Source organism: Pteropus vampyrus, unplaced genomic scaffold, assembly GCF_000151845.1.
Source record: "Pteropus vampyrus isolate Shadow unplaced genomic scaffold, Pvam_2.0 Scaffold118, whole genome shotgun sequence".
Classification (NCBI taxonomy): domain Eukaryota; kingdom Metazoa; phylum Chordata; class Mammalia; order Chiroptera; family Pteropodidae; genus Pteropus; species Pteropus vampyrus.
The window spans coordinates 862,657-872,045 of record NW_011888899.1 but is presented as its reverse complement, the minus strand read 5'-3'; the positions used below and the strand labels follow the sequence as shown (position 1 = coordinate 872,045).

The following is a 9,389-nucleotide window of genomic DNA, read 5'->3' as shown; positions in this document are numbered from 1 at the left end:
GTGGCTGCTGGTTTTCTCCAGCAAGGAGAAAGTGGGAATTTCTGCACCATGGGAGGAACCACCTAATTAAGCGGGGGCCAACCCACTGACATCTGTGCCGCGCCGCGGAGTCGGTGAGGACGTCTCGGGATCACCGAGCACACCCTTTCCGGTTATTCCATGGGGATGAGTGTCTGTATTTTCTGGACAATCTGCTTCTGGTTGCTAGTCTGGACGAAGGGAGAAGTTCCAGTGTTTTTGTCTTGGCGCTGCCTGCCATGGTGATGCTCACCCCATTCCTCAGTCAGACTGTGAAGGGATCCTGCCCAGGGCTGACAAGGGCCATCCTAAGTGTGTATGCCCAAAGACACGCTTGTCACTGGTGCATCTGACTGCAATGACCTTAACTCCATGTATCTCTGGATCCATGTAGCCTCACCCCGAATGGCAGATGGTGGCGATGATATGTGTTCACGTGACAGTCCTAATACTTAGCATTCCCTTGGAATAAGTATCCAATAGACCAAAGACTTGGGTCTCTCCAGTCCCCTGGGGCACATTTCTCTTTGAGGAATGTAAGAAAGAAGACTTAGAATTTGCCTTTGTGCTTATAAAATCTCGAGGTTGCCTGACGGCTACTACAGACCAGAGATTCTGGTCAGTGAATTAGAGAAAAGGCCTCAACTTTTCTTCTGCCTTGACTTTGTTGATTTTCTTAAGTTGTGCCTATTGTCATTAGACCCAGACTTATTTTATAGAAAAAAAAAATGGGTCAGCCATCTGTCACTTGTATTCCAGAGAACCCTATAACTAATTAACTACAGCTAAAGATGTCTCGGCAGCACACCATTTTGTGAAATTCAATAAACATGCCTGCCCTGTTGCCTGTTATAATAACTGGGTCCACTTTGCTTCTGGAAGGTAACAGCAGCCACCTGGACAAGGGGACCATCGGCTCTTCTCCTGCCCACTGTGACTGATCGGCGAGGCCCATCGCAGCCCGGCCGGTAGCATTCTCGGACTGGAAGAATGGTCGACAAAAGCCCATTTTAAAAGACCAGCATCTTCCTCACCAACCCACTCCTCAAGGTGGAGGTTAATGTCACTTTGGCAGGCCTAATGGGGCACCTAGTGATGGCAGGGCTGGGGGAGGGGCTCCTGGGGGAGCGGGAAGCTGAGGCTGGTTCCGATTCAGCATTCCTGTCTCCTGAAGTCTTTGAATTCCTTCCTCTGTCTTCTGCCAAAGTGTTTTTCTGGCCTTTTCATGTCATTTTGCCCAGAGAAGCATTCAGAACATCAACCACAACAGCAAACTGCTCAAACAGCTGTCCGTGCCTCTCGAGAGTATGCACTCAAATCAACGACTTCATCCCAGTGGGAAAAGGGGAGCCCGCCCTTCACGCCCAGGTACCCCTAAGTCCGTGCTCCCAAACACGCTCGAGAAGCAGCCTGTGCACAGCAGCGAATTCCTGCTGTTCTTTCAAGATGTAACCCTTCGTCCCGCCCGGTTCTCCAAGTCAGTCCCAGACCAGCCTGCGTTTGGATTCTGGTTACCGAGCAGACACCCAAGGTTGATGGGCCAAGGGAAATGCTTATCTTTCCGAGAAGAAGGAGGACCTTTTCCCTCAGAGGAGAGGTGTGGCAAGGAGTGTTTCGGACAATGGGGTCGGGGCGGCGGGGCGGGGGGTGAGGGGGTGGCGGGAAGCTCAGACTACTTCTGCATATTTTTATTTTATTTCTAACTCATCAGGCTTTCTTCTCAGCCACTGCGGTAACTTTCCATTAAAACTACTATGCATGGTGAACTTGACCGTTAACTCAGCAGGCTGTAGGCTCGGTCTCTGGCGGCTCACTTTCCAGTGGTCCGAGGCCTCTTTACGACCAGTCAAGGGCTCTGAAGTTTTGGTGCTTGGGCCACAGGCACTTCAGTCGTGAGCTCGCTGACGCCGGACGAAGCAGCCTCTCTTTTCCATCGTTCCCGCATTTCTCCCCTGGAGAACGTCAAGGGAAAAAGGCGAAGCGCACACATCGTACACGACCTCGTTTTCTTGAGATATAATCCTCACACCGTATGAGTCATCTTTATGGCGCGTGTGATTGAGCGGTTTCCAGTGCAGCCGCAGGTCGTAGGGTCTTCACCATTCTTTGGTTCCAGCGCGTTTTCATCCCTCCCCCCCCCCCCCCCCCAGCCTCTGACAACCCCTAACCTACTTTCCGTCTCTACGGATCCGTCTGTTCTGGGCATGACATAGAAATGGGATCCGACACTGTGGCCTTTTGTAACTGGCTTCTTTCACGAGCAGTGTGTTTTCTAGGTTCGGCCAGGTTGTGGCGTGGGTCACTAATGTGTTCCTTGTAATGGTTAAACGCTATTCCATGATGTGGACAGAACATATTTTGTTTATCTGTTCACCAGTTGATGGACATCTGAGTTGTTTCCACTTTTTGGCCGTGACGTCACGCTGCCGGGAGCATCCGTGTACAGATGTCTGCGTGAACGTGTTTTTCTCTCCTGTGCGTGCCTGTGGGGGAGACGTGTAGGCTGTGTAGCAGCGCTAGCTTTAACTTTCTGAGACACGCCAATCTGTTTTCCAAAGCAGCCGCCCCGCTTTACATTCCCACAAGGAGCATGTGACGGTCTCGGTTTCTGCCTGTCCTCGCCAACACTTATGAGCGTCCGTCCTTGATGACAGCCCTGGGGGCTGGGTGCAAAGTGGGCGGGCTGCCAGGAGAGATGACTCTCTCTGCGCGCATGTGATTGCTTATCGTTGGCACTCAAAGAAAATAAAAACGACATTTATCGACTTTAAAGCCAGGGTTTGCAACTGGACCAAGTCTGACCTGCCACCTATTTTTGTGTGGCCCGTGAGCTAAGCAGTTTTTACATTTTAAAATGGTTAAGAAAAAAACAATAAAAGAACACCCTTTTGTGGCACATGCAAATCATTTTGAAATTTGAAGCCCAGTGTCCATCGGTAAGCTTTTGTGGGAACACAGCCATGCCTGTTTGTTCACGTGTTTTCCGTGGGTGTTTTCCTGCTCCCGGGGCACAGGTGAATGATGTGGCAGGGACTGTCTGGGGTGTGCTTGTCACTTCCCACTGTGCTTGGAACAACGCAACACGCAGTCACACAGTTATAGCTCAGCAGCACGTTGAGTGCTACACATATCGCCATACTGTGGCTTTAAGAAAAAACGACCAGTGCGTATCCTTTACGTCAAAACGAGAAAAGAAGAGAAAAGTGGACTGTGCACTCCATGCTCTGCAACACGTAAAAAATGCAGACCGTGCTATTATCAAATTACATGGCAGGACGTCACGTTTACCGCGGTCACAGCAGCCACACTAAAACGCCACAATGTACATCGACGTCACCAGACTAAGCATCTGCCAACACACCCTCAAATCACAGGAAAGTCAGGGTCAGAAAAACTAGAAAATTTTCAAACAGTATCTTACGACAGAAGGAAAAATAAGAGAACGAATCAGCTACCAAAATAAGTTATAAAGTGTCTCATTTGTTAGCCGAGAAAGAAAGCCTTTTATAAAAGGTAAGTTAATTAAACGGTTTTTGATTGCAACATCTGAATAAATGTGTCCAAGGGAAAAAAAAAAACACCTCGTTTAAGTACATTAGCCTCGCATTGAGAATTCTCTCTCGAAGAATTTAGGACCTTGGGAGCAGCAGCGATTTAAAACCAGGGCAGACGTTTCTGCTCAGTTGTTTATTCCAGGGGTCGATGCTACGTATGCATTGAGTAAAGAATTAGCCTCTATCAACAGTCTGCATTGAACAACTACAGGTGAGAACATTTCCAAAGAAGCCAATGTCTTCTTTTAGAATAGTCTTTAATGCCTTTGAAAAGCAAACATTATGATACTAAATAGATTAGGATTGATGATGATAATAATAATCATAACCGAAACCTAATTGTTTACAGTTAGGGCATACTAGTGGATGAACTTACTTTGAAAACTAGTCGATAAAGACAAAGAATCAAGCATTTAACTTGCCTATCCTACACACGCGGTATATTTGGGTAACCAAGTGATAGGTGAGCAAAGGTTTCTCTTTAAAGACGCGTCCCAGCTAATACGTGGATTAGGAAGCCTCCCGCCCTTGATGAATTAATGAAGGTAGATACAGAGCGTCAGTCATGCTCTCAACAAAGAGAGAGAAAACAAGACGCCGTTTTTCCTGATGAAAGGGAGACAGCAGCACCTGTGACGTCATCTTGCCCACGAAATCAAACCCGGGTCTGATGACACCTCGGGACCAACTGCGAGTTGACGAGAAGTCCAGAGGATCGAGGAGCACGTTGAACAGCTCCTCAGGAGTTCAGTCGGCACGGTCCTGACTGTGGGGGATAAAGTGTGCCAAGGAAGGGAAAAGGGAGATGATGGACGACCCGCAAACTCAAAAGGACTTGAAACTGACGTGCAGGAGTCTAATCTTGAGGTCTTTATTGCTATTTTTTTAAAGCAGTTTTAGGCTGACAGCAAAATTGAGCGGAAGGTACAGAGATTTTGCCCCGTGTCCCCCGGCCCCACATATGCGCACCATCCGCAGTCACCGGCATCTCCCACCAGAGTGGCACATTCGTCACAACTGATGAAACTGCACTGACGTGTCATGATCACCGGGAGTCCACGGTCTGCGTCACAGTCACTCCCTCGGAGTAGCCACAATCACACGGAGCAGTTTCGCTGCCTGAAAAGTCATCGGTGCTTCGGTATCGATTCCCCCACCCCCTCCCCACCCCTGGCAGCCACCGATCTTTTCGCTGTCCCCATAGCTTTGCCTTTTCCAGAATGTCGTATAGTTGGAATCGGACCGTGTGTAGCCTCTTGGCTTCGTGATGTGCGTTTGTTTCCTCCGTGTCTTTTCGTGGCTTGATGGCTCATTCTTTTTCGCACTAAATAATACCCCACCGTCTGGATGGACCCGTTCATTGACACCCTCACCTGCTGGAGAACGTCTTGGCTGCTTCCGACATCTGCCAGTTAAGGATAAAGCTGCCATACACATCAGCGTGCAGGGTTTGGTGCGGACATAGGTTTGCAGCTCCTTTGGGTAAGCAGCAAGTGGTGCATTGCACAGTAAGAAATGTTTCGTTTTGGAAGAAACGACAGTCTGTCTTCCAAAGTGTCGGTGCCACTTGGCTCTCTCCCCAGCACTTACTGAGAGTTCCCGTGGCTCCGGATCCTCACCAGCACTTGCTGTCGGGGCCCCGGATGTCGGCCGTCCTAATGGGTGTGGTGGCGTCTCGCCGTCGTTGTAGTTTGCATCTGCCCGACGACAGAAGATGTGGAGCATCTTTCATGTGCTCATCTGCCATCTGTAAAACTTTGCTGAGTTTTCTGTTAAGATCTTTGGCTCATTTTTAAAACTGAGTTGTTTTGTTTTCTTATTGTTGAGTCTTAAGAGTTCTTTGTGGATTTTGGGTAACAGTCCATTATCGGATGTGTCTTTTGAAAATATTTTCTTCCATTCTGTGCCTTGTATTCTTATTCTGTCGACACTGTCGCGGAGTGGAAATTTTGAATTTTAATGAAATCCAGGTTATCAATTCCTTCTTTCACGTATCATCTCTATGGCGTTTTATCTGAAAAGACATCACCATATCCAAGGTCCTTTGGGTTTTCTCATGAGGTCCATTTTGAGTTAACCTTTGTGAAGGGTGCACGATCTGTGTCTAGATTCATTTTTCTGCACGTGCATGTTCCAGCACCATTGGTTGAATGGGCTGTATTTTCTCCACTGTCTTGCCTTTGCTCCTTGGGCAGAGATTAGTTGACTATATTGACGTGGGTCCGTTTCTGAGCTGTCTGTTGTTCTGTGGGTCTATTAGTCTCTCTTTTGCCCATAACCGCCTGCCTTGATTGCTGTAGGCATACAGTAGGTCTTGACATCAGGTGACATCCGTCCTCCAACTTTATTCTTCTTCTTCGATATGGCGTTGGCTGTTCTGGGTCTTCTGCCTCTCCAAACGAATCTCGGAATTGCTTTGCTGATATGTACAAAATAATTGCCAAGGCTTTAACTGGGATTGCAGTGAATCTATAGATCTGTTTGGGGGACCGACAACCAGACCAGGTCGAGTCTTCCTGTTCATGAACATGAAATTTCTCTGCATTTAGTTCTTTGATTTCAATCGTCAGTTTTGCTAATTCCTCAAATAGATCTTCTATGTATTTTGTCAGATTTATGCCTAAGGATTTCATTTTTGGGGCGCTAACGTAAATGAGACTGTGTGTTTGTACATTAGATGCCACTTTTCTATTGCTTGTATGCAGAGAAGCGATTTACTTTTGTATTTTAAAAATATACCCGGTAAACTTGGCATAATCGCTTGTCAGCTCTAGAAGTCTTTCCATCAATTCCTTGGCTCTTCTACACGGATAATTGTGTCATCTGCAAACAAAGACACTTTTATTTCTTTCCTCCCAGTCCATACACCTTCTTATTCCCTTTTCTTGTCTTATTGCGTGAACTAGAGATTCCGTTACAGTGTCGCAAAGCCGCAGCGAGAGGGGACGTCCTTCCTCGTACCTGATCCCGGGGGGAAAGCTGTGAGGTCCTCATCCTTAAGTATAATGTCCGCTATGGGTTTTTGTCGATATTTTTTATGAAGCTGAGGAAGTCTCTTTTAGTCCTAGTTTATTAAGTTGTATCATGAATGAGCATCGGGTTTTGACAAATGCTTTTTCTGCATGTATTGATAGGAATGATCGTGTGATTTTTTTCATTTTTAGCCTGTCGATATGATGGATCGCATTCATTCATTTTCAAATGACGAACTGGCCTTTCTTGCAAACTGGGGGTAACCCCACTGGGACATGGTATATAATTCTTTTTGTACACCATTGGATTCGATGTGCTCATATCTTGTCAAAGATGTTTACATCTAAGTTTGTGAGAGATATTGGTCTGAAGTTTTCTTGTAATATCTTGTCTGATTTTGTATTACGGTGATGTTGGCATCACAGAATGAGTTTGGAAATATTTCCTCTGTTTCTATCCTCTGAAAGAGAGGCTGTTGCTTTCCAACTTGGAGAGTTGTTAATTATGATTCGGTTTCTTTATTCAGATTGTCTGTTTCTGTGTGTGTGTTATGGTAGCTTTTATCTTTCAGGGAATGGAACCATTTCATCTATGTTATCAAAATCTCCGGGCATAGAGTTCATATCATTTCTTTATTAGCCTTTAAATGTCCATAAGATCTGTAGTGATGCCCCCTCTTTCAAAGTTGTACTTTCATTTTCATGTATTTCAAAATATTTTTAAATTTCTCTTGCGATTTCTTCTTAAATTCATGTGTTAGAAGTGTGTTGTTTAATTTCTATGTATTTTGAGATTTTCTAGTTATCTTTCTGTTCTCGATTTCTAGTTTAATTCCATTGGGTTCTATTATAGTTGGTTTTTTTTTTTTACGCCTACAGCACCTGGTCTTCCTAGGTGGTCTTCCATCCAAGTACTAACCAGGCCCGACCCTGCTTAGCTTCTGTGATCAGATGGGATCGGGCGTGTTCCAGGTGACATGGCCGTAGACCCATTGGATTCTGAGAGAAGACATTGCATGATTTCTATTTTTTTAAATTTGTGAGGGCATGTTTTATGGCCCAGAAAGTGGTCTATGTTAGTAAATGTTCCACGTGAGATTGGGAAGACTGTGTATTCTTCCGTTGCTGGGCAATGCAGTCCGTAGATGTCAGTAGTCTACATTCACTTGATTGATGGTGTTGATAAGCTCAGCTGTGTCCTTACTGACTGTCCGCTGGCTGCATTTGTCCATTTCTGACAGAGGGGTGTGGAAGCCTCCGGCAGTGATAGTAGATTCATCTCTTTCCGTTGGCCCTTCTATTACTTCGTGACACTCTGCTGTTAGGTGCGCACAGACTGGGACTGTCAAGTCTGCTTGGAGATTTGGCCCCTTTATCACTGAGTCATGCCTTTCTTCATCCCTGGTAACTTTCCTCACTTTGCAGCCTGCTCTGTCGGAAATTAACATAGCTATTCCTGCTTTCTTTTGATTAGGACTGAGCATGGTGTATTTTCCTCCATCCGTTCACTTTTACTTTATATGTGTCTTTATATTTAAAGTGAGTTTCTCATAGACAACATATAGCTGGGTCATTTTTTTTTTTCTAATCTACTGACAACATCTGCTTTTTTGGGGTGCGTTTAGTCCATTGACATTCAAAGTGATGACCGACATCATTAGACTAATATCTACTATATTCTTAGTATTTTCTACCTGTTGCCCTTGTTCTTTGTTCTTATTTCTGTTTTCCACTCTTTTTGCCTTTTGTCGATTTAACTGAGCATTTTCTATGATTCCATTTTCTCTTTTTCCTAAGCATATCAGTTGTAATTATTTTTTGACTGTCTTTAGTAGTTATTCTAGAGTTTGCAGTATACAGTTACAGCTAATCAAAATCCACTGTCAAATAACTTTATGTCATGTCATGGGTAGCGCGGTAAGAGGCTGTCCCTAACTCCTTCCTCCCATCCCTTGTGCCATCGCTGTCATTCATTTTATTTATACGGAATACATAAGCGTGTGTATACACAGGAGCATAGACAGTCAACTACATTGTTGCTATTACTATTTTAAACAAAGTATCATCTGCTCATCTATCAAGAATATGAAAAATAAACGTTTTTGATCCTCACTACCCCACTTCAGCGCTCTTCATTACTTTATGTGGGTCTGAGTTTCTGACCTGCGTTATTTTCCTTCTCTCTAAAAAAAACTTCTTTTAACGTTTTTTTGCAAGGCAGGTCTACCGGCAACAGATTTCCTCAGTTCGTGTGGGTCTGAGACAGTCTCTACTTCTCTTTCACTTTTAAAGAATAACTTCGCAGGGCACAGAATCGTGGGTCAGTGGGTTTTCTCTCTCGATGCTTTACACATTTCATTTCACTCTCTTCTTGCATAGTTTCTGAGGACACGTCAAGTGACATTCTTACCTTTCTTCCTCTACAGATAAGGTGTTTATTTCCTCTGGCTTTTTTTTTCAGGGTTTTTTATTCATCTTTGATTTCCTGTAGTTTGGAAATTCTACAGCTACGTGTAGTTTTGTTTGTTTCGTTTCTGTTTTTTGACACTTATTCTGCTTGGTGGTCTCTGAGTTTCGTGGATCTGTGATTTCGTGTCAGGCATGAATTTGGGGACATTCTCAGTTGTTACTGTTTCAAATGTCCCTTCTTTTCCTTTGTCTCCTCTCGTGTGGCATTCTCATTACGCAGACCTTACTACACCTTTTGTAGTCGTCCCACAGTCTTGAATATTCTGGGGGTTTTTCCTCCCGAACTTTGTTCTCTTTCCTTTTCTTTCTTTTTTTTTTTTTTTGAGGAATCTGTTGATATGTCCTCTAACTTGAGCTCCTTAAAAGTCCGTAAAAG

At 44.9% G+C, this 9,389-nt stretch overlaps 1 pseudogene; it reads right to left on the bottom strand.

Annotated features, from left to right (window-relative positions):
- Nucleotides 1-7,414: 7,414 nt before the first annotated feature.
- On the bottom strand, nt 7,415-7,533 carry LOC111743694 (annotated as a pseudogene).
- Nucleotides 7,534-9,389: the final 1,856 nt, after the last annotated feature.